Below are 23,512 nucleotides of genomic sequence, written 5' to 3' on the forward strand. Positions count from 1 at the left end.
GAGACTGCAAACATAGTTACTGCAGAGCATGCGCCGACGATCGCTCCCTCTAGCGGTGGACTCTTCTTGTGTACTTGCCTCGAACATCAATAAAAGTATTAATTTGAAATTAAACCCTGCCAATGTTTGGAAAATAAACAAAATCTGGAAAACTAAGAAATTACAACAGAGAAAGCGAAAATGAGTGAGCTCTATTTACAATTCATGTATTGATTTAAAAAAGGGAAAAGCATATCCTCTCTAATATATAAATAAGCATGTCCTTGATGAACATTGCCTGACTGAGACAATTTCTCCCACTCATCAATTAGTCAGAAACTAATGCTTAGTTTCTCTAATTAATATTTCATTATAAATTTTATTAGTGTTCATTTTCAAAAGAGAAACATATCCTCTGTAATATATAAATATACAAACAATTGATGAACTGTTCTACTCATATTTAATCAAACATAACTGAACTAATGCTTATCTGCTACATTAGCAACCAGACTTCACCTGATTAAAATGGTCCCTCCCCTTTCTGGCTTCTTTATGGCAAAAATAAAGTTTATAAATTGATGTAACTTTATCACACTTGTAAGATATCACACAGAAGTAGCAAATTTGAGGGTTTGCAAAAATATAACTATTTAGTCGAAAAAACTAAATATACAGACACATAGACTTGGATATAAGAATTTTATTTATAGATACAAAAAATATAGGCACCATTTCAAAATATGTAATCTTTACTTTGTGATTAATGAAACAGAAATTTGATACATGGTTATAAACAAAACTCTTTTAATAAAGTTGATTTAATCTTGCTAAGCAGGTGGTGCAGTTGATGCCATTATTTTTTTCAAAAGCATCTTTACTTTTAACATGAAGCCTTAGGATAACCATATAGCAATACAAAAATCTTCGGTTTTCCCTTTGGCCCAGATCAAGGATTATGTGGGTTAATGACATCAGCTTTGATTACTAGACTACATGGAATACAGCTGAGTCCCTGACCCTAGAGGCACCCTTGGGTAAGATATCAGGACAAGGACATGAAAAAAATAGCAATGAGGTATCAAGGAAAAGGGATTACTTGTGATGATGACTCACTGAGCAAAGCATGGGATGTTCAAAGAAGCTCCCACACCTGGAGTAAAATTGCTTTATACATTTCTATAAAGGTTGTGTAAAGTGAGAGAGAGAGGTTTTTAAAGAAGTGATATGAGAAAAAAAAAACCTTTATTTATAAAAAAACACACATACAAAAAAAGTTTAGTTGTGCCAGTCATTGGAAATTAAGGGGTTCAATGACACTAATTCCCCACACTTTTGGTTACACTTCACTATGTTTAGTGAAAATATATAATACATTCAAATCTCAGACTGGTTCAAACTTCAAGTTATGGGAAGTTACCACAGCCCCTCAAGGAATATTTGAGATATTGAGAGTTGATTGTATAACACAAATAAAAAAATGTGTTCCAGAATTTATTCCAGACGATTGAAGACCTTAGTGATCGTTAGTGGTGACCAGGGCTTGTTAAATATATCCATGGTTAAAGTACAAGTTCCCATGCCAAACTGATACTTTTGGGACTGCTGGATCAGGGGTTGCTTGGCTCCTGGTCTGAATCAAAAAACCAGAACTGTCTTCAAGGCCTCATCCAACTGGTTAATCTCCATGTTGTAGTAAGTGTGGGGACCCTGGAATATTGAGAGAGAGAGAGAGAATCCCATTCTTCAGTTGATTCAGTAGCTACTCTTCAGGCTCGGAAAAAACCGAAAAGCACAAGCAGAGTTAATGGCAGCAAATGAAGCCAATTCCCTCTACAATGTGCCATTCAGTCGGGAATTTCCAGCCTCTGCAACTGGACACCTGAAATAGTTCTTGGACTCTGGGAAGAAAAAACAATTTAATTTAAACGCAACAATATTATACAATGCTAATGGATACAATACTGTTTTTCATCCTGTTCAGAAAAATAATATATTTTATTTCTCAACATGTTTGTAATTAAAATATTTTGTCAATAGGTACAATAGTAAAATAGCTGTTATCAATAGCTTATTTGCTATTACTTTTTTTGTCATCTATTACACCAAGGTGTAACCATGTATTACATAAAAAATTTACTTAGCTATGATTGCTTCATAATAGAGATTATATCAAGAATAGAAGCAAGACACATTCATACGAAAGATTATTCAAGAATTAAATGCATTGCCTGTGTATTACAAGAAAATTCTCTAAATATAATATGGCACAAAACCAATTCAAGTTGAGAATCAAGTTTCATAACAGTCTGGGAGTAACCCAAGTTTCCAATTACACAGATTAACAATAGAGAATAGCATCCATAAGAAAGTAACAATTTTAAAGATCAAACATACCCACACTTCCGTTGATTCAGTAATTACTCTTCAAGCTCGGAAAAAACCGAAAAGCATAAGCAGAGGAAACGGCAGCAAATGAAACCAATTCCCTCTACTATGTGCCATTCAGTCAGGAATTTTCAGCCTCTGCAACTGGACACCAGAAACAGTTTTTAGACTCTGGGGAGGAAAAACTTAGTTTAAAATTTGAATGCAACACTATAACAATGCTAATGGAATGCCATACAATAGTTCTAAATAGGTATCCATCCTATTCAGAAAATAATTAGTATATTTTGCTTCTCAACATGTTATTAATTAAAATATTCTTCAACAGGTACAATAGTAAACTAGCTGTTATCAATAGCTTATTCTCTTTAACTCTTTTTTTGTTGTATATTACACTAAGGTGTGACCATCTATTATAAAAAAAAATACTTCAGCTATGATTGCTTCATAATATTACATCAAGAATAGAAGTAAGACAAATTCATAAAAAGTATTATTCAAGAATTGAATGCACAACCTGCTTATTACAGGAAAATTCTCAAATTATAGTATGATACAAAACCAATTCAAGTTGAGGATCAAGTTTCATAACAGCTACGGAATAATTACACAGATAAACAATATAGAATAGTTTCAAAAGGTAGAACTGTAATAATTTAAAATAGATTGGACATCTTTCTGCGAATGGAGAAAAAATCTCAAGAATAAAAACAAATATCAAGCAGTAAAAATCCTCAACATATAAGCACTTTAACCTGGAGCGTTTGTTGCTGCTCACAGCTACTGCATCCCACATGATACTTTGATTTAAATACTTCAGTATTTATCCTTAAGCATGTGACAATATCTGGAACTGGCAAGAAAATCAAATCTGCATGTTATTTTTCTGAAAGTCATGAAGCAATTCAGCAATAAAAGCATGATTGACAGATCTTTTAAAGGATGATGAGTGAATTATTTAATTCGAGATTTCCGTTACACAGAATTCTATTAAATAGCAGAAGCTAGAAGGAAAAAAATGATTGTTTGATAACTGTTTTATAATTCAAAAAGGTAAGAATCTGCATCAGATGAATATACTCCTGTTTAAAAACATAATTTGGTCAATAGGTACCTGCATTTTGAAAAAGAAAAATGCATAAATTATTTTTCTTCTAGAAAATACCATATTTTGCTCCTGTCTGTAACTTTGCAATTTTACTCAAATGAAACAGATACACTATATAAGAAGCTAAATATAATAACTATTGCAGAAATAGTTATTAGTTAACAGAGAAATCACATTTCGTCTAACGAGCAAAGTATTAAGTTCATAGCAAGAAATTATTGAAATCAAATCCTTATTACTTCATATCCATAATAACGGCGTTCATCAGTGAGCGAAAATGTTTTGTAAGATACTATTAAGATGCATTTCTTTAGAAATTAGTTGATTTAATGTGAAATCTACACTGAATTACAAGCCGTTATCTAAGTTTACTTATGCTTTAATTAAAATATGAATAAAATTGTACCATTGTTTGTTTCCTTTATGAATCAAAGCAAAATCCTCTTTGTTCTCATGTTCACGAGCGCCAAACCATTACGAGATCACTTTGAAGAAAGAGAAATACATAAATTAATCATTTCATATCAATAGCTCATTATTAAATACATTGTAACATGTTATTGACATCAAATCACATTTATGACATTTAAGATCGAGCGAAACCATTTTGCAAGTCATTAGGCAGTTTTTGAATAAATATTCGTTGAAATAACAAATGAAACTTGCAACATTACTAATTTCAAGAGTTAATTTGTGTTTTTGTGAAACATAAATTCAAATTAATCATTAAAACGGACCTCACAATCACCTAAATCCTCAGGCCCCCTCGTGTATCTACCGTTTGTTCGCGCGCCAAACCATTGCGTCGCCAAATGTCAAGGTTGCCGTAAATTTCCCTGTAAAAATCGCCAGGATTTAGCTGTAATTAATGTCCGCCGTTTTCGTGCGATGTGTACGAAAATTTTCAATCATAAACAAATTATCTTCTTGTAATTAAAGCTAGTAAATATCAGCTGTATCTGCTGGAATACGAAGAACAAAAGAATATTTCCTTGGTACTGAATAATTTTACTATCCTCATGTGTTTGAGAAAGATTTTTTTTTTCATTTTTCACCGACATATCCGTACTTAATATCAGGTTTCTTAAAACGTTCGCTTTCTTCCATTTGCTGGATGCGTAATTTTAATACTAAGGTCTTTTTTTCCACGTCAGGGGAAAAAATCTCAATTGTGTAATCACTAACTTGATAGGAAACAAGTTTAAAAACAATTGACTAATGCGGGCTGTTGCTCAAAAAAATTTGTATTTGGTCATATGGAAATGTCATGTCGGAAAACTTTCTTCATTTTGTGTGACTTGGCTGGTTTTATGTTTTGGCTAGTACATTAAAATATGTTTTGCAAAATATCTTGTGACGAATGAAATGTTTTCACTTAACTTAATAATTAATATATTTTCTTTATGAATTTGCAGTTCCAGCAGCTTAGGCAATCGGGAGTATAATTTTAGATCTAGCATAATTTAAATCATTTGAGGGAACTTGTAGAATGCAGGTTTTATTTCTCATTGAATGAACTCAGTACTTGGATTTTTTACCATTTGACAAATTGCTTCTTGTCATTAAAATTATTTAAAAAAAATTCTGATCATAATCCTTTTTGATATTAATTTGTGAACAGAACCTTCGAAAGTAGTCCCTAAGTCGAGGGATCGTTTTCTAGGCATAGCTAGGGGAAGGTTTTGGGTTTCAAAATACCTCCTAGAACCTATACGTTAAATGCATATTGCCAGTCATAATACTTAAATTCCATACATATAAGGGTGGTTTTTTGTTTTTGACTAAAACCACCAGCAATAGATAACTTCTACCTGCTCTATTGCCTTTTTGAGAAGGGTGAAGAAAGTAGAGAAACTGTTACCTTACATTCATGTAGCTGTAGTCTCAAGCCATGACTGAAGTAATTGAAGGAAAACAAATTTTTTTAATTAGTTTTGGGCTAAAGAGGTTAACCATTCACCCTAGTGGAAGCATGTTACTTAGGATCTTGACCTTAACTTTATCTTACCAAAATGTTGGTTTCGCCTATGCCAGGTACTAATCCCTGTTCTAAGGGCAGGCCTGGACTGGATATTTAGATACCTGGGATCAGAGGCAGATACAGAAAAATCTTTTGGAGGGGGCCCGCAAAACAGAATAGCTCCCCCCCCCCATACACTATTTTCATGATTTTTTTTTTTTAAGGATCCCTTCAGGTCAATGAATCTACTTTTAAGTAGTACATAAATATTATGCACAAAGTGTTTCCACTCTTCCAGCAGATTAAAAAATAGAGCCGTTATATGGCCATTTTCCGACACATTTTTACCGATATAAAGACCACTTCATGGCAATGGTGCAACAAAAAAATTTTTCATGGTGGAAAGAGTTTTGCTTACAAACATACATAGATGAATATATAGGTTTACAGTTGAACCTTGTTATATATGGTTACTCTTCAGGACTTTGTGAAAGTGACCTTATAAGTGTGGTGTTCTTATAACCAATTCATGTGTATTTGTTAATAAATAAGCATTCATATAAATGTAAAATTCTGTATCAGATCTAATAAGTTCCAAATTATCAGTTTATTAGGTTGTAGCTTTTTACCAAATGTCTTTGTCGTTCATTAAAAGTCAAAGGGTTCGTCAGATCCTAAAAAATAGAACCTTTTGTTAGTTTTTTAGGGCTTTTGACTACCAAATATGGCCTTTAGAGGAGCCACCTACAAACAATACTTGAAAATGGAATCTATATTACTTTTGAAGACCCGCAAGAACCCCGTAATATCACCAAGATGCTGTACAATGAGCAGGTTTAATTAATAGCATTGCCATAATGATTATAACACGAGGACAAGGTTATTAAATAAACCCATACCTCATTTGAGTTGTTATAAATTAATTTATATTTTAACCGTGAAATATTATATGATTCAGAAAATCATAACTTCATAACATATAAGTTTTATTGAAGAATTCAGAAACTATTTCTGTGTGAATTTCAAAGCAGTTGCCAATTTGTTTATAAAGCCGTGGTGCAGTTGAGATAAAATTGTGATACTACATGCCAATTCCATTAGAATCATGGTTTTGCCAAATAACTACCATAACCATATGATTTCTTTCATTTTGCATTTTTTATAAGCTGAAAAAAAAGTCTACTATTTCGCAAATAACTTCTTGGTTCGAAGTGACTCCTGTAGGCAAGCCTACACATTTAAAAATAAATGTTAATTATTGGTTCAATCAAGGAAGAATTTATGGACAGATTGCGATATTACGTTCCCTTGAATTCGAAAACCAGCGAGTTAAATGTGTTCTGCCACTCTGGTCTCTGACTTGTATTACTTCTTTAGCAAAAGAAAAAAAAAATGCATTGGTTCAAAATACGCTGCATGTGTTTTGTGTTCTTTTTAAATAACTATAAACTATATATATGTATATATATATATATATATGCTACAGAGAAGTCAATTTTGAAATAACTAATTATATGGTCAAATTAATTCATCCACTCCTGCCCCCCCCCCCCCCCTAAAATCCACTACTGACTGGGACATTTCCCAGTGAAATGTTCCCTCCTGGAAATGCATCTTCCTGCTGACCCAAAACAACATTTTAAAAATAGGGCAATAAATTATTGGCAGGCAGAAGAGCATTTTTACTAGTGAATCTTTTTTTGCTTTGCTCTTTATCTTTATGCAAAACTTTTTTTTCTTATAAAGGCAGTAAGTCCCATTTATTTCATTATGAAACCTACTTTGTTAATTATCTTTGGCCCTCTAAAGTTGCATTTTAAAATGTGAATGTCAAATTTTTTTCAACTAGAGCTCTCACATTTTTTCCTTTCCTCCTTGCCTTTCCTTTGAAGTCAAACATAACCTAAAATTGACCTTCAATATCAAAACATTCCTACACAGAGCTCCAACCAGCTCCCTAACACCTTAAGGCTCTTCTATACCGTCCATCTTGGTTTTCGACGCTAATGCTTTCTCTACGGGAAAATCTGCTACCTATTCAAAGCATAACTCGAGAAATTACTGGAATATTTTCATGCGGTTTGTTTTAAACGATGGCTATGACACAGAACTAGAAATGCGCTTCTTTATTTTTTCTGTGGTTATTTTGAAATTTTTTTAATAACATTTTAAAACTTTAAACGACTATTTTCACACGTTTGAAAAATGATATTGAAAAACTGAAAAAGGAGCGCAAGAGATTGAACATTTCTCTTTAAAAACATATTTTAAGTTTATTTCTGAGACAATTTGTTCTATTGATATTCTCCACGTAGTAAAGCCTTGTTTTCGAAAAATTGTGAAAAACTGCGAAAAACACTCCTTTCACCAGACCACACCCATTTCCTCCCACTTTGAGGGACCACTTTCTCTTCTCCCCCCAGGGTCTTCAGGGTCTTGTCTGCTGCTTCTCCGTTCCTCCGCTCTGCCTCATGACAGGCAATAAATTACTGAATCCCTACTAATGACCATTCATTCTTTGTCGTTTTGTGTGTTGGTCTTGCATCTCTGTGACATCGACGAAATTCGTTCTAAAAAGAACAGTTTTTTTTCTTCTTTCAAGTTCTATTCGATAAGTTTTTGAAATTATTTAGGTGATATATTTTTCAATGCTGTTTTAGTATAAGTACCCCGTTTAAATGTAGAAGTTATTTTGTTTGAAAAATCGGTGAAAATTACCGCATTTTATAATGGGGAAAAAAAAAATTCGAAATGCCATTTTTATATACGTATTTCTTCATTAAATTATTAATTTAAAAAAAATATATTGCCAAGTACAGTGATTGCGAGTTATATCTCGATGTGAAATTTGCAAAAATATAAACCAATTCACTTAAAATACACTAGTCACATTAGGGGAAGTGGCGAGTAAATCATGAAATTTCCCGCTCCTGAGTGTATGTGCAGTAGAATGAGATTAATCTGGCGATTATACATATTCCGCAGAGATTATTCAAAATGGGGTTGTTTCCTTCAGTCAAAAGTACTATTTTTAGTCCCTGAAATTGATAGAATAAGCAAAAAAAAAAAAAACATGAAGCGAGAAAAAACTTTCTTTTTCCAGACGCTTATTTTTTAATGAATTTTTTAACATGTCCGATTTTGAAAATAAGACGTGGTCTTTATGACGTCACAAGTGATGTACTTAGGCGCATCTGTGTACTGCGTTTTCACGTTATTGTAATCAAGAAGCGAATTAAATATTGCGCTCTACGCTTGTTATCAACCATATCGTTGCATGACACTTGAGTAAAAATGCGAATTAAATATTACGCTCTACGAATGGCAACAGTGAATGGCATTTCATCATTTGTGATGTCATCGGCAGAAGCATAAATAATAAAAGCGCACCGATTAAAATAAATTTTTTAAATTATTTAACTTAGTCAAATTATTTAAAAAACGGTCGGATCCTATTCGCAACTCCAGAGCTCGAATACGCTACCTTGCGGTGATTAACAATACTAAAGAAAAAGGTAAAACATTCCATTCCACGTGTTTTCTTTGGGGTAAATTACAGGCTTCAGACAGTTTGTAGTGTAATGTAATTTCAGAAGAATATAAAAGAAAGCTTCCCACAAACACGATCAAAAATTACTGTCATTCACTAAGCTTCAAAGCAGGTTATAAGTTACGGCATCTGTTTGTTTTACCTTTTTCATCCGCCATTAGACAGTGATTGCAGCACCCCCTATAGTTTATTGGAGTTGCGAATGTTTTTAAGCATGCACTTTTAGTGCATGTTTAAAAACAGAAAAAAAAAAATACAGAAAAAAAAAAACTTTTCATTTTGGAAACAACCCCATTGCCACTAAAGTTGGGAAATCGTCTTTACTAATAATAAAGCTGAAAGTCTCTCTGTCTGGATGATGTCTGGTTGTCTGGATCTCTGTGACGCGCATAGCGCCTAGACCGTTCGGCCGATTTTCAGGAAATTTGGCACAAAGTTAGTTTGTAGTGTGGTTGTACCTCGAAGCAATTTTTCGAAAATTTGATTTTGTTCTTTTTCTATTCCAATTTCAAGAACATTTTCCCGAGCAAAATTATCATACGATGGATGAGTAAATTTCCAAGTTCTCATATCGTGGAACCGTAACATGGCGTAAACCAATTGGCGAAAAATTCACCATACATTTTTTGTAATTATACAGGCGAACCATAAGACCTTTTAATTTTCTACTAAGGGCAAAGTCCTGTGGGTACTATATATATATATATATATATACTAGTATTTAATATTTATCAAATATATTCCTTGACTCGTAGTGGTGAATATAATAGAAGTCCATAGCTTTACTAAAAATCAGGTCACTTTGTATAGAAAAAATATTTTGCTTGACAATGTTCCAGAACTAGCAATATTAATTAGAAATAATCATCTCTTTCTGGAAGGATCAGATATATCACACACAACGATGCTTTTGAAAATGAAGTTTAGTGAAAAAGTTGGTAATAATTCTCTCTGAAAGTCACAGCAGAATGAGTCTGAATAGGTTATCTTACAAGAAAATGTTTTTCTTTAAAATACTGGCTTAGTTTGCTTTTTGATATGGAGGCTTTGTGTGTTGTGCATTTACTTTCAGATCTTTAATTTTCAAGACTTTGACATTATCTAGAATTCTAAATATGTTATTAAATTTGAAGTTCCGTTTTGTTTAGGTAAAAATTAAATAGTTAATAATATAAACTTTTTTTTTTATAGAATTAATACTATTATCTAATATACATTTTCAAAGGTAAGAAATGAAAGTAATGTACGAAAAAAGGCACATTTCAGTTTTTTAATTGAAATATTATTAGAAATTTTAACTGCAACCGATACATTTTTCTTTTTTTTAGACGATTGAGTTTTCTTGTGTTGCTTGAAAATGTTCAATTTTGTTAATTAAGATCTCATTACTCCACAAATAAACCTAATTTATTGCATTATCCACGAAGAAGAGGAAATTATGTGAATAAACTAGTAAATTTGATTAACATTACATAATGTATCATATTTACCAAGTCTATTGCAAAATTATGAATAATCGTCGCTAGTTATATATAATCAACAGTTTGTTTCCGTTACACACACACACACATACATACATACATACATACATGAATATGTTCCCTATACAAATCCACACTTTTCGTCGGATCTGGACCAAATTTGGCAGGGAGGTATACTTGGGCACCCGAGTAGGAACCTAGGGGGGTTTTCGAACGCCAAAAAAAGAACCGATCCGTTCGAATTTTAATATTAGGACCTGAGAATGGCACTAAATGGCTCTTTCTACCCGAAATAATGAACCGATTTCTTTAATTCAAGAACCATTCGAAAGTCTGCGAAAAACACCCAAAGAGTTCCTTCATTTCCTTCGAATTTCGAAGGAAAAAAAAAAGGCTGTAAAATCACCGGGAAAACATTAAAAAGCACTGCTAAGCTATATGGTACAGAAATTTTAAATCGGAAAATTATCGTTTGCGCGATCTCATTTTAAATTAGCGTTCAGAATGTTACCCCCTTTTTTTTTCTCTGTTGTGACTAAATAAAATTTTGTTTTCTGTTTTTGTTTTGAGGATATTTCCCCTTTTGATTATTACTAGGCAATTAGTCTTCTTTCTTTCTTTCTTTTTTTTTTTTTTAGGATTTTAGTTGTATTTCTGGAGGGTTGCGTTTAATTTTTTCGGGAACTGTTGATGTCATGTTTTCATTTTTCTATCTTTGAGAATGATTGTTTTGATGGGAAATTTTGTAGTATTTTTTTTTCTCTAATTGAAGCCTGATTGTTGAACATGCGTCATTTGACAAAACTTTTATTTTCGAGGTAGACCGTGCAAAGCCTGGCAATGCAGCTAGTCTATATAAATAAAACTGAGAATATATTTATATGTGTGTGTGTGTATGTTACCTATACAAATCCACAGTTTACGTCAGATCTCGACCAAATTTGGCAGGAAGGTACTTGGGCACCCGAAGGAACATAGGAGGGTTTTCGAATGCAAAAAGCACCGAACCTTTCGAATTTTAATTTTTAAACCCGAAAATGGCATTAAATGGCTCTCTCTAACCGAAATAATTAGTCGATCAATTCGATTTTGGTGCCATTCAAAAGCCCGCAAAAAACACCGTTAGAGCTCATTCATTTCCTTCGAGTTTCACTAAAAGAAACGAGCTGATGTGTGCATCACATGACTTCCTTTTACAACAATTTAAAGTTATTTCCCCATTATTGGCAATTTTAATGTGATTCAATAGTTTACTCTCTAAATATCACCAACAATGGCCAAATTGAAACCAGATTAAAAAAAACAAAGCAATTTTTTTTTTAAAATTAATTTGATTTTTGAAATTTTGGATTTAAATTATTGTTTTTCGCAATCACGAGTTGCGACAGGATTAGTGATGTAAAATACCTGGGTATTTATTTTTAGGGGTAAATACCTAGGGTATATACCCGGGTAAATACCCAAAATGGGTATTTACCGGGGTATTTATTTCAAAAATTTATATTCAACTAAAATACTTTTCTGTCTGTATTCCACAATGTATATATGTAACCAACCATACAAAACAATAAACCTTTGCCCAAAAATTGTATTTTGATCACATATTTAAAGAATTATTGTGTGAAACAACTTAGCAATCTAATATGATATTCACATTAAATGCATTGGATATGCTTAATCAATGTCCCCATCTTTCTTTTTTTTGTTTTTCACTTTTCAAAGCAAAATTTAAAGTTTTACCCGTACAAATACAAAGTGAGTGACAAACTAACGCCTCCTAAATACTAAATACCTATCGCGTTCTCCCTTCTAACACAGAGTAAAATGATCCCAGTAAGCATAATTTCGGTCTTCTGGCTACTGCCAACTATCGAAGGTCGAAAGCATTAAAAATTAAAAGCGGAGAAAACAATTCGTTAACTTCTAAATCTAAATTTTAAAATTAACCAATTAACGATTTGATTTGAATTGTTTGGATCCTTCGTCATACCAACACCATCCATGTATTGCTGTTAGGTAGCGTTGTTTGTGTACCGGCGGATGATCACTTTTAAAGCAAATGTGATAGGCATTTAGTATTTAGGAGGCTTTGGACAAACTTATCACAAATCAAAGCCAAAACTAACTAGTAGCATGATATTATGAAAAATCAAAGATGATAAATTGCGCTAGCGCCATCTATGTAAACTTAAATCCCTTTGCTTTTACCCCTTAAAAAATTGCATTATCCTGCCATCCTATTTAAGTTTTAGAATAGTTCATTCTAAATTCTGACAGTTTTTTTTGATAAGATTTCATCACACCTTTAATTAAAAAAAATTATAATATATAAATTTTTATATTTTTAATCTTTCATTTTACAGTTGTAAAAACAGTTTTAAGTTTTAAAAAGAGAGTTTTAACAGTTTTTACTGTTTTAAAAAGAAAATTATCACCTTTTGATACCACTTAATTTTTTTTTTTTTTTTTGGCAAAATGCGCAATTACTATTGGATTTACCCTGAGGGGAAATACCCAAAAAAATATTTGCCTTCCCACCCTACATCACTAATTGGGTGTATTAAAAATAGTTCGAATAAATTTTCATCATGAAGTACCGGGGAGCAAATGCAAATGAGCAAGGCAACAGAAAACAATATTTTGATTTTGATTTTTGCTTATTAATGTGAAAACTGTTTCTATATTTGCCACGTTATCACTTAAACAGCAATAATATAAATAAATGAATAACATCATAGTCTTAATAACTTCTCAGTAAATTCTTCCAAGCATCCCTCATGCTTACCTTTTTTTTTTTTTTCATTTTGGATATGACTAACCTAGATTATGATTTTGAAATCCTGAAGTCTATCATTGTATTGCTTATACTTGTCCAATTATGACTGTGAAAAGAAAGATTCTTTGGTTCATGATATGTTTCTTTCATAATTTCATCAAGTCTTCCAATAAAAAATGTTATAAACTGTATAATACATATGTATGTATCAGTTTTACCAATTATTTCATATTTAGATTTTTTAAAAAAAATTCCAACTCACTTTTTGTATTTTTTTTTTCTTGTAAAATACCCAGTTTTTGGGTATTTACCCTGGCCTTGGGTAAATACCCGGGTAAATACCCAAAAAATATTTACCTACCCACTGGGTATTTACCCGATCCACATCACTAGACAGGATGCTACTCATTGGTTACTACCCCCACTTAGACCAAGAGCTGACCCCCCCAAAACACGATTTATCTCTTTTATGGCTTGTGGCCGGTTAAAATAATAAAAAAATGCAATTTAAAACTTTGGCTCGAATCCCCCCCACTAATTTTGGGTCACACGGCTGCGTGGGTGGATGAAAGGTCAAAAAAATGAAAAATATCAAAGTGATGAGTTAAATGGCTAAAAACTATATAATAGCATTAAATTAATAAGAAAAAACCCGTAGCGAATTTCCCCCCCAGCTATGTTGGGGCGAACGTGGTGCCCCCCAGGGGTAAAGTATCGATTATTAAACTTAAAAAAAAATGATCACTTTCGTGGGGGGGAATTTTACAGGATATTAGTTTCATTATTTTGATTGCCAAAAAAAAATTCCCCCCCAGTAACTATGGGTCGATTTGTCAAAAAAAAATTTTTTTGTTCCTCTTTATTTGGTTCAAGTCGAGTATTATTCGAACTTACGCATGACTGTTTAAGTTGCAAAAAACCCCTCCAAAGTTTGAACGTTTTTTCATTAAAAAACCCCACACCTATGGAGGGGGTTGCTACGCGGTGCGCAGTTTTACAACGTGGTGCCCCCCCCCCCAGGGGTGAATTGTCGATTGATTAAATAAAAAATAAATGATCACTTTCGTGGAGGGAATTTTACAGAGTATAACATTTAATTGCAAAACAAAATATCTCCTACCCAGCAATTATAAGTCTACTAGCTGCATTGCCAGGCGTTGCACGGTCTACCTCAAAAATGTACTTGTATTCGGCGTTCCAAGCATTTTATACAATTATATAAATTTTCTCGCTTTCATTACATTTCTTATTGCTGCTCCACTCCTATTAGTCAAAGCGCAATGTTATATAGCCTATAGCCTTCTCAATAAATGGACTATTCAACACAAAAGGAATTTTTCAGTTCGAACCCGTCGTCCCTGTAGACCAAGAGCTGAGCCCCCAAAACACGGTTTATCTGTTTTATGGCGGGTGGCCGGTTAAAATAATAAAAAAATGTGATTAAAAATTTTGGCTCTAATCCCCCCCCCCCCTCCGCCCACTATTTTCGGGTCACACGCTGCATGGGTGGATGAAAGGTCAAAATAAAAGAAAAATATTAACATAAGTGAAATGGCTAAAAATTATATAATAACATTAAATTAATTAAAAAAAACCACGTAGCAAATCTCCCCTCCAGCTATGTTGGGGCGAATGTGGGAGCCCCCCCCCCCCCAGAAGTGAATATCGATTGTTAAAATTTAAAAAAAAAAAAATCACTTTCGTGGGGTTGGGGATGGGGAACTTTACAGGGTATTTGTTTCATTATTTTGATTTCCAAAAATTCTCTCCCCCCCCCAGTAACTATGGGTAAATTTGTCAAAAAAAAAAAAAAGTTTTTTGTTTCTCTTTATTTGGTCCGAGTCCAGTACTATTCGAACTTTCCCATGACCTCTTAAATTGTAAAAAACAATTGCAATTATTTATTCGGTAAAAAAAACACGTAGAAAATCCCCCCCCCCCCCAGCTATGTTAGGGCGAACTTGTTGCCCCCCAGGAGTGAATTATCGATTGATTAAATAAAAAAAAAAAAGATTACTTTCGTAGAGAGGAGGGATTTTCTCAGAGTTTACATTTGATTGAAGCAGGAAAAAAAATCCCCCCCCCCCAAAAAAAAATGTTTTTAATTTAAATTAGAAATTTTGAAATATTTTTCAAAACGAAAGGAAGCAATTCAGCGTCCGTACATCTGCTTCTACCATTGTGTGCTCAGCATGAAAAGAATGAAGGGGAAAGTATACGCCTGTGATGATTTCTTCTTGCTGTTTCGAGGGCAGTTTCGTCAGTGATCAACTGTAGCCAACACAGTGAAGTCTTTATAGCTGTTGGTTTTTCTTTTTGGAGCACGCTGTACCGCATCCTTAAACTGAAAACGTAAAAAAAATCCTTTTTTCAAAAATATATTTTGATGTTTTTATATTATGAGTGTTTTAAAGGGTAATTTTAAGTGTAGCCAGCCACCAGATAAAAGATAATGTTTTGACAGAAACTTTATTTGAAGGAATAAAAGTTTCAAAGATTCGAAAACACTGAAAACTGAAATTCCGTGATTTAGATTTTTCCGAGTTCTTAATAGAAGCAGATTTATATCATCGAGATTGCAGAACATTTTTATCAAACTAGATAGACACTATCACAACCAATATGCTGAAGGTAAATAAATCTATATGAATTTCCAAATTATTATTTTAAAAATTCATTTAACGCATCGGATTAACGCATTAACATTTACAAGTAAAAAAGTCGTTATTGCAATTTTAACATAAAATCACTTTTGTTTGTGAAATAAACTCATAATTACTGGGGTAGGGGGAGATTTTTTTTTGCAATTAAAACAATTAAATGTATACTCTAGAGATAATATACTAAATTATCTTTTATCTGGTGGCTGGCTACACTTAAAAGTACCCTTTAAAACACTCATAATATAAAAACATCAAAATATATTTTTGAAAAAAGGATTTTTTTACGTTTTCAGTTTAAGGATGTGGTACAGCGTGCTCCGAAAAGAAAAACCAACAGCTATAACGACTTCACTGTGTTGGCTACAGTTGATCACTGACGAAACTGCCCTCGAAACAGCAAGAAGAAATCATCACAGGCGTATACTTTCCCCTTCATTCTTTTCATGCTGAGCACACAATGGTAGAAGCAGATGTACGGACGCTGTATTGCTTCTTTCATTTTGAAAAATATTTCAAAATTTCTAATTTAAATTAAAAACATTTTTTTTTGGGGGGGGGGGGGGGATTTTTTTTCCTGCTACAATCAAATGTAAACTCTGAGAAAATCCCTCCTCTCTACGAAAGTAATCTTTTTTTTTTTATTTAATCAATCGATAATTTACTCCTGGGGGGCAACAAGTTCGCCCTAACATAGCTGGGGGGGGGATTTTCTACGTGTTTTTTTTACCGAATAAATAATTGCAATTGTTTTTTACAATTTAAGAGGTCATGGGAAAGTTCGAATAGTACTGGACTCGGACCAAATAAAGAGAAACAAAAACCTTTTTTTTGACAAATTTACCCATAGTTACTGGGGGGGGGGGGGAGATTTTTTGGAAATCAAAATAATGAAACAAATACCCTGTAAAGTTCCCCATCCCCAACCCCATGAAAGTGATTTTTTTTTTTTAATTTTAACAATCGATATTCACTTCTGGGGGGGGGGGGGGGCTCCCACATTCGCCCCAACATAGCTGGAGGGGAGATTTGCTACGTGGTTTTTTTTAATTAATTTAATGTTATTATATAATTTTTAGCCATTTCACTTATGTTAATATTTTTCTTTTATTTTGACCTTTCATCCACCCATGCAGCGTGTGACCCGAAAATAGTGGGCGGAGGGGGGGGGGATTAGAGCCAAAATTTTTAATCACATTTTTTTATTATTTTAACCGGCCACCCGCCATAAAACAGATAAACCGTGTTTTGGGGGCTCAGCTCTTGGTCTACAGGGATGACGGGTTCGAACTGAAAAATTCCTTTTGTGTTGAATAGTCCATTTATTGAGAAGGCTATAGGCTATATAACATTGCGCTTTGACTAATAGGAGTGGAGCAGCAATAAGAAATGTAATGAAAGCGAGAAAATTTATATAATTGTATAAAATGCTTGGAACGCTGAATACAAGTACATTTTTGAGGTAGACCGTGCAACGCCTGGCAATGCAGCTAGTAGACTTATAATTGCTGGGTAGGAGATATTTTGTTTTGCAATTAAATGTATACTCTGTAAAATTCCCTCCACGAAAGTGGTCATTTATTTTTAATTTAATCAATCGACAATTCACCCCTGGGGGGGGGGGGGCACCACGTTGTGAAACTGCGCATGTAAAACTGCGCACCGCGTAGCAACCCCCTCCATAGGTGTGGCGGGGGGATTGCTACAAGTTTTTTTTAATGAAAAAACGTTCAAACTTTGGGGTTTTTTTTGCAACTTAAACAGTCATGCGTAAGTTCGAATAATACTCGACTTGAACCAAATAAAGAGGAACAAAAAAAATTTTTTTTGACAAATTGACCCATAGTTACTGGGGGGGGGGGAATTTTTTTTGGCAATCAAAATAATGAAACTAATATCCTGTAAAATTCCCCCCCACGAAAGTGATCATTTTTTTTAAAGTTAATTAATCGATACTTTACCCCTGGGGGGCACCACGTTCGCCCCAACATAGCTGGGGGGGGGGGGGAAATTCGCTACGGGTTTTTTTCTTATTAATTTAATGCTATTATATAGTTTTTAGCCATTTAACTCATCACTTTGATATTTTTCATTTTTTTGACCTTTCATCCACCCACGCAGCCGTCTGACCCAAAATTAGTGGGGGGGATTCGAGCCAAAGTTTTAAATTGCATTTTTTTATTATTTTAACCGGCCACAAGCCATAAAAGAGATAAATCGTGTTTTGGGGGGTCAGCTCTTGGTCTAACTCACTTGTTTCTAGAAACTGTTCTTGTCCATCCAAGCCTGCCCCTTCTCTTGGGTGGTTACGTGTATGTATAGGTGTGTATGTGTGTGTAGACCTGTGTGTATGCACGTTGGTGTGTGTATGTGTGTAAAGGCGTGTGTGTGTGTGTGGGCGTGCGCATGTCTAGGACATGGACGCCACTGACCACGAGCATCGGCTACTGGGGACCAGTGCTCAGGACCAGAGGAGTCGTGCCGGAGCCATGCCTGCAGAAGACGATGGGGTTGAAAAAGGAATTAGACATCAAGGACGGTCAAATGAAAACAATTAGCAATCGTGATTGCTCAAAAAACGCCAAATTTGTCGCAAAGTTGGCGACAAAATTTGGTGACCAAAAGCTTGGCGAAAAATTGCCAAATGTTTGCATAAATTATAACACTACTTGAGTTTGCATTGAATTAACATTGATTCCCCCCCCCCAGAAAAAGGTGTAAAAGACCCCCTTTGGAACATCAGAATGAAACCAAAATGGGAGGTGCACAACTAGACCCCACTAGGAGTCTACGTACCAAATTTCAACTTTCTAGGACATACCGTTCTTGAGTTATGTGACATACATACGAACATACGGACGTTATGAGAAAAGTCCTTGTAATTAAATCGGGGGAATGTCAAAATGGATATTTCGGGTGTTTAGGCACTTATCCTCCTGTGGTAGGGTTGGAAAAAAAACTGAATATCCATTCGGGGGTGAGCAAAATGGAAATTAAGTGCGAATTTTGAGATAATTTTTTTTCGTGAATACAATACTTCCTTTTTTGTAAGTAAAAAGGCTTTAAAATCACCAGGAAAAAATTAAAAATCACTGCTAAGCCTAATGGAACAGAAATTTTAAATCGGAAAATTATCGTTTGCGCGATCTCATTTTAAAGTAGCGTTTAGAAGGTTGTTGGTTTTTTTTTTCTCGATTGTGACTAAATAAAATTTTGTTTTCGTTTTGAGGTAAAATTTTCCCCCCTTTGATTATTATTTGGCAATTTATCTCTTTTTTTTTTTCAGGATTTTAGTTGTATTTATGGAGGGTTACGTTTAATTTTTTTGGGAACTTTTGATTTGCCGTTTTCTTTCTTTGAGATTGATTATTTTGACGGGAAATTTTGTAGTATTTTTTTTCTGTAATTGAAGCCTGATTGTTGAGCATGCGTCACTTGACCTTACTTTTATGTTCGAGGTGCAAAGTAGGGCAATGCAGCTCGTATATAAACAAAACAAATATATATATATATGTATGTGTGTGTGTGTGTGTATATGTTCCCTATACTAATCCACAGTTTTCGTCGGATCTGGACCAAATTTAGCAGGGAGGTACTTGGGCACCCGAGAAGGAACGTAGGGTGGGGGATTTTAAAAATAAAACGTTAAAAGCACAAATGTGCAGGAACACTGCAGACACGTGTTCTGGCATTACAAGAAATGCTTTCTTCAATGCACAAAGCGTGAGCTTATGGATTTGTAGACATCCGACAAAAGTCGTATATTTTAAACATTCATTAGCTCACATTTTATGCATTGAAAAAGATGTTCCTTGTGATGCAGAAACACGTGTCTGCAGTGCTCCTGCACATTTGTGCTTTTAACGTTGTTCCATTTGCTTTTAAAAATTATTTACGTTTGGTGGACTAGAAGTATGGATTGATATAATTTGTTTTAATTCCAATTTGATTAACCCTACCTTTTATGTATTTGTTTATTTTTAATTTAAAAAATAACGTATTTGTCAAATTACTGACAGAAACAAATCTTTTCAATAATTCGCAATTAAATTTCGACTGGAATTTTGTTTTCAAAACTATTATTTGTGTATGTGTGTGTGTGGACATGGAGGTATATACTACTCTTCCACTGACCACTGAGTTCAAAATTCGTCACGTGTGTGTCGGTGATTCTTCTTAAAACATAATTGGAACTTGGAACTCGATATTCAACCAAAGAGCTAATCTGTTCGTCTCTAATGCATGAATTACTGAAAGGTTCTTTTGTTCAATGGAATGCTAAAAAAAATATTTTCTAACATGTTTCCCTTCGACGTACTGGGTTGATAAAATTAGAATTTTTATTATATCCTCCTTGAATGTACGCGAACCTTTTTTCTTTTTTTTTTAAATGCCTGGTCTGTGCTCGGCAGTTATAAAATGGCTTTTAACAATTTTCCAGTGCATAGTTAACCGGTTTTGGGTAATGTTAATTTTTGTTCTCAAGGTGTCACTATTGTACTTAATGATATTGATCTCAATTATTTTCATTACTGCATTAAAAAATTCAGACCCTGAGCAGTTTTAAATCAAATGAAAGAAGTAGAAATACCTTTTCCGTCGAATTGCGATTTATTGTTTCCACTTTATATCATGTAACTTGATTTTATGTTATGTTATTAGGTAGTTTTTATTACTTACTCCTTTCTTCGGACTGAAATGTTACGTTGAAAACCCGAGTACAGTCAAATACCTCAGTTGATATGGAAAAATAAATTCAAGGAACGGGAATTTATTTCTAACTTGTAGCATTGTGGAATTGATAAAAATTTTATTCAGGGTGAATGACTAATGTCAGAATAACATCCATATTTATAGTGGAATAATAATGTTTTTGTTTCTGTTAGTGATAATTCTTGAAATTGCGTCTTTTATCTCAATGACTATTATACATCACCCTTCCCCCTCGCAACATTAATTTCTGTTCCCACCCTCCGCCCCTGTTTGTAACTGAAAAGGAAAAAAAACTTTGGAATGTTCCTATTTATTCTCAAGTATCACTTATTGTGATATGTGCAGTAAGATAAATAAATACCTTTGTGCTGAATAGTAAAGTCAGACCAAACAACGTAAGTAGAAGCACAAATTTGTAAATTACAGCAGACACGTGTTTCGGCGTTACAGGGAACGCCTTTTTCAATGCAAAAATAATGAGCTTATGGATGAAAAGACATCCGACAAAATGCCTTTTTCAATGCAAAAATAATGAGCTTATGGATGAAAAGACATCCGACAAAAGCTTTTGTCGGATGTCTTTTCATCCATAAGCTCATTATTTTTGCATTGAAAAAGGCGTTCCCTGTAACGCCGAAACACGTGTCTGCTGTAATTTACAAATTTGTGCTTCTACTTACGTTGTTTGGTCTGACTTTAATATGTGCAGTAGTTTCGAAAATTCGATTTTTAAAAAATTTTGTTCATCATTTGTGCGCACCATGTTCAATATTGAAATTTAGATGATTAATAAAGCACTTGAATTTATTTTATAACTTTTCTTTTCTCTCTTTTTTTTCTGCCTTCATTTCTCAATTCGATTTTCTACGCATTCTGCAAATTTTCTAGTTTGCAGAATAAGTTAATTTCCTGACACATGGTCTTCTTTCTTCTTTTCTCCTGTCACCGTTTGGCGGGAGAACTTGAGTGGACAACTCAGACAGCTTTCCCTGCTATTCTTTTCGCTGAATACCGATTTCTCGGAAATCGTAAGCAGTCAGCTCTAGAAACACTTTGAAACGGAAACACATGTTTACTAACTAATGGAGGGGAAACGGGCCGGGTGGGAAACATGTTTTGGAACAGGATCCTTCGCAGCTCCGATCGCAAAGACAGCTCCCATGGGCACAGCTTAGATTTATGGCTGTCCATTCAAGTACTCAGTGATTGACGCTGTCCATCATGAAATCTGACCAATTAGCAGTGCAAAAAAAGTCGAGTTAGACCCTCCCAGATACACCCTCTGTGTTGCCACAGATTTCGTGATTTCGCCGTGTCAGATTTTTGGAGAGCTTTAGAAGAGCCTTAATACCCTAAAACTACATTTTAAAACTTAAATATCAAGAAATTGCTTGGGAAAGCTCCAGATAAAGGTCAAGATTAAGAAAATTTCTAAGTCGCCAGTGGCCACTAGACCCAAAATACTTGGTGGCCACTACTGTCACCGAGTGTTGAAGTACAAAATGGGAGAGGAGTTTTTACAACTTTCACGAAAAAGCAAATAAATAGAACTTTACAGAGTTATTTTAAAAGTTATAAACATGCATTTTGGTTTTTTCTCAAAATAAATGGATAATTAAATCAAGGAAAAGTCGGCAGAGAACTGCATTTTTGAGGAAATTTACAAAAAATACAATTTTGCCGATAAAATTTCACTTTTCCAGAAAATAACTAATTAAAAAAAAAAAATTCTGGCCCTTTTTATGTTATTTTCAGTGGTTTGCACTGAGATAGGCTTTCAATTCTGTTTTTGGATACTTATGCGATTAAATAGTCATGTCTGCTTAAATCTTGCAAATGACCAAACATGGCGACTACGCGAAAAATTTAAGATATGAAAGTAATTTTAATAATTAAAAACCCTCAAAAAACATTAATTTAGATGAAAGAGTCAGTTTTTAGCACATTAGCGTCTAAAGCAATATGGATAAAATAATATTTTGGATATAAAATAATGGATAAAATATTTTGGATATGCACTTTTCAAGAAAATAATTATCAGAGGGGGGGGGGGGGAATACGACACATTTTCAGATCGTTCAATAGTTTGCATTCTATTGCAATAGACATACAATTCTATTTTTGAAAACTTAGGCTCTTGAAGAATCTTGTCTACTTCCATCTTAGAAGTGACCAAATATGGCGACTGCGCTAAAAATGAAGATTTAGGTTTTTGAATTTGTTGCATAAAAATAATTATAAAAGGAAAAAACCTCATTGAACATCAATTTAATTGAACTGTTATAGGTTTTAGCACATTAGCCTCCAATGCAGTAAGGATAAGATGAAATTTTAAATACAAAATTTCTCATTTCTCAAGAAAACTGTTTTGAATAATAATATAAATAAATAAATAAAATGGTTTACAGCACATTTTGCGTTATTTGAATAAACATCAAATTCTGCTTTGTTTTTGCAAACTTAAGCGCTTTAGTAATTTGCCTACTTCTATCGTGTAAGTGACCAAATATGGCGTCTGTTTCACACATAACTGAAAAGTATTGCCGTTCTGGTCAAAAAACGATCTTCTTTGATGTGTTTATCCTTAGGCGTATGCTTCCAAAGCTTCTTCCACCCTTTTGAGTCTCACTGTTCATACTAAGATTTTTTTTCTTTGGAACAACAAGGGGAAAAATGGCGACTGAGGAGGTTTTTTTAGGTGGCCACTTTTTCAAACTAGGTCGCCACGTGGCGAGTGGCGACCGTGAATCTTGACCTCTAGCTCCAGAACCTTAACCTTTCTCCTAGCCTACATGAAGTTCTTGGATACTATTCCAATACAAGTCAGTTTGAACTGCCATGTTGCTTAGAAGAGCAATATGTGTTATTCTATCGAAAGCAGTTGAGAAACCTATATA

At 33.8% G+C, this 23,512-nt stretch overlaps 1 protein-coding gene across 1 annotated transcript in view; it reads left to right on the top strand.

The window, feature by feature from the left end:
• Positions 1-4,352: 4,352 nt before the first annotated feature.
• Positions 4,353-23,512, top strand: part of LOC129218201 (islet cell autoantigen 1-like) — a 74,700-nt gene continuing 55,540 nt past the window's right edge. The window contains exon 1 of the mRNA XM_054852418.1: positions 4,353-4,470. The gene's annotated coding sequence lies outside the window, so the exon portion shown is untranslated. The remainder of the gene's footprint in view (positions 4,471-23,512) is intronic.

The sequence above is a fragment of the Uloborus diversus genome, chromosome 3, assembly GCF_026930045.1.
Source record: "Uloborus diversus isolate 005 chromosome 3, Udiv.v.3.1, whole genome shotgun sequence".
Lineage (NCBI taxonomy): Eukaryota > Metazoa > Arthropoda > Arachnida > Araneae > Uloboridae > Uloborus > Uloborus diversus.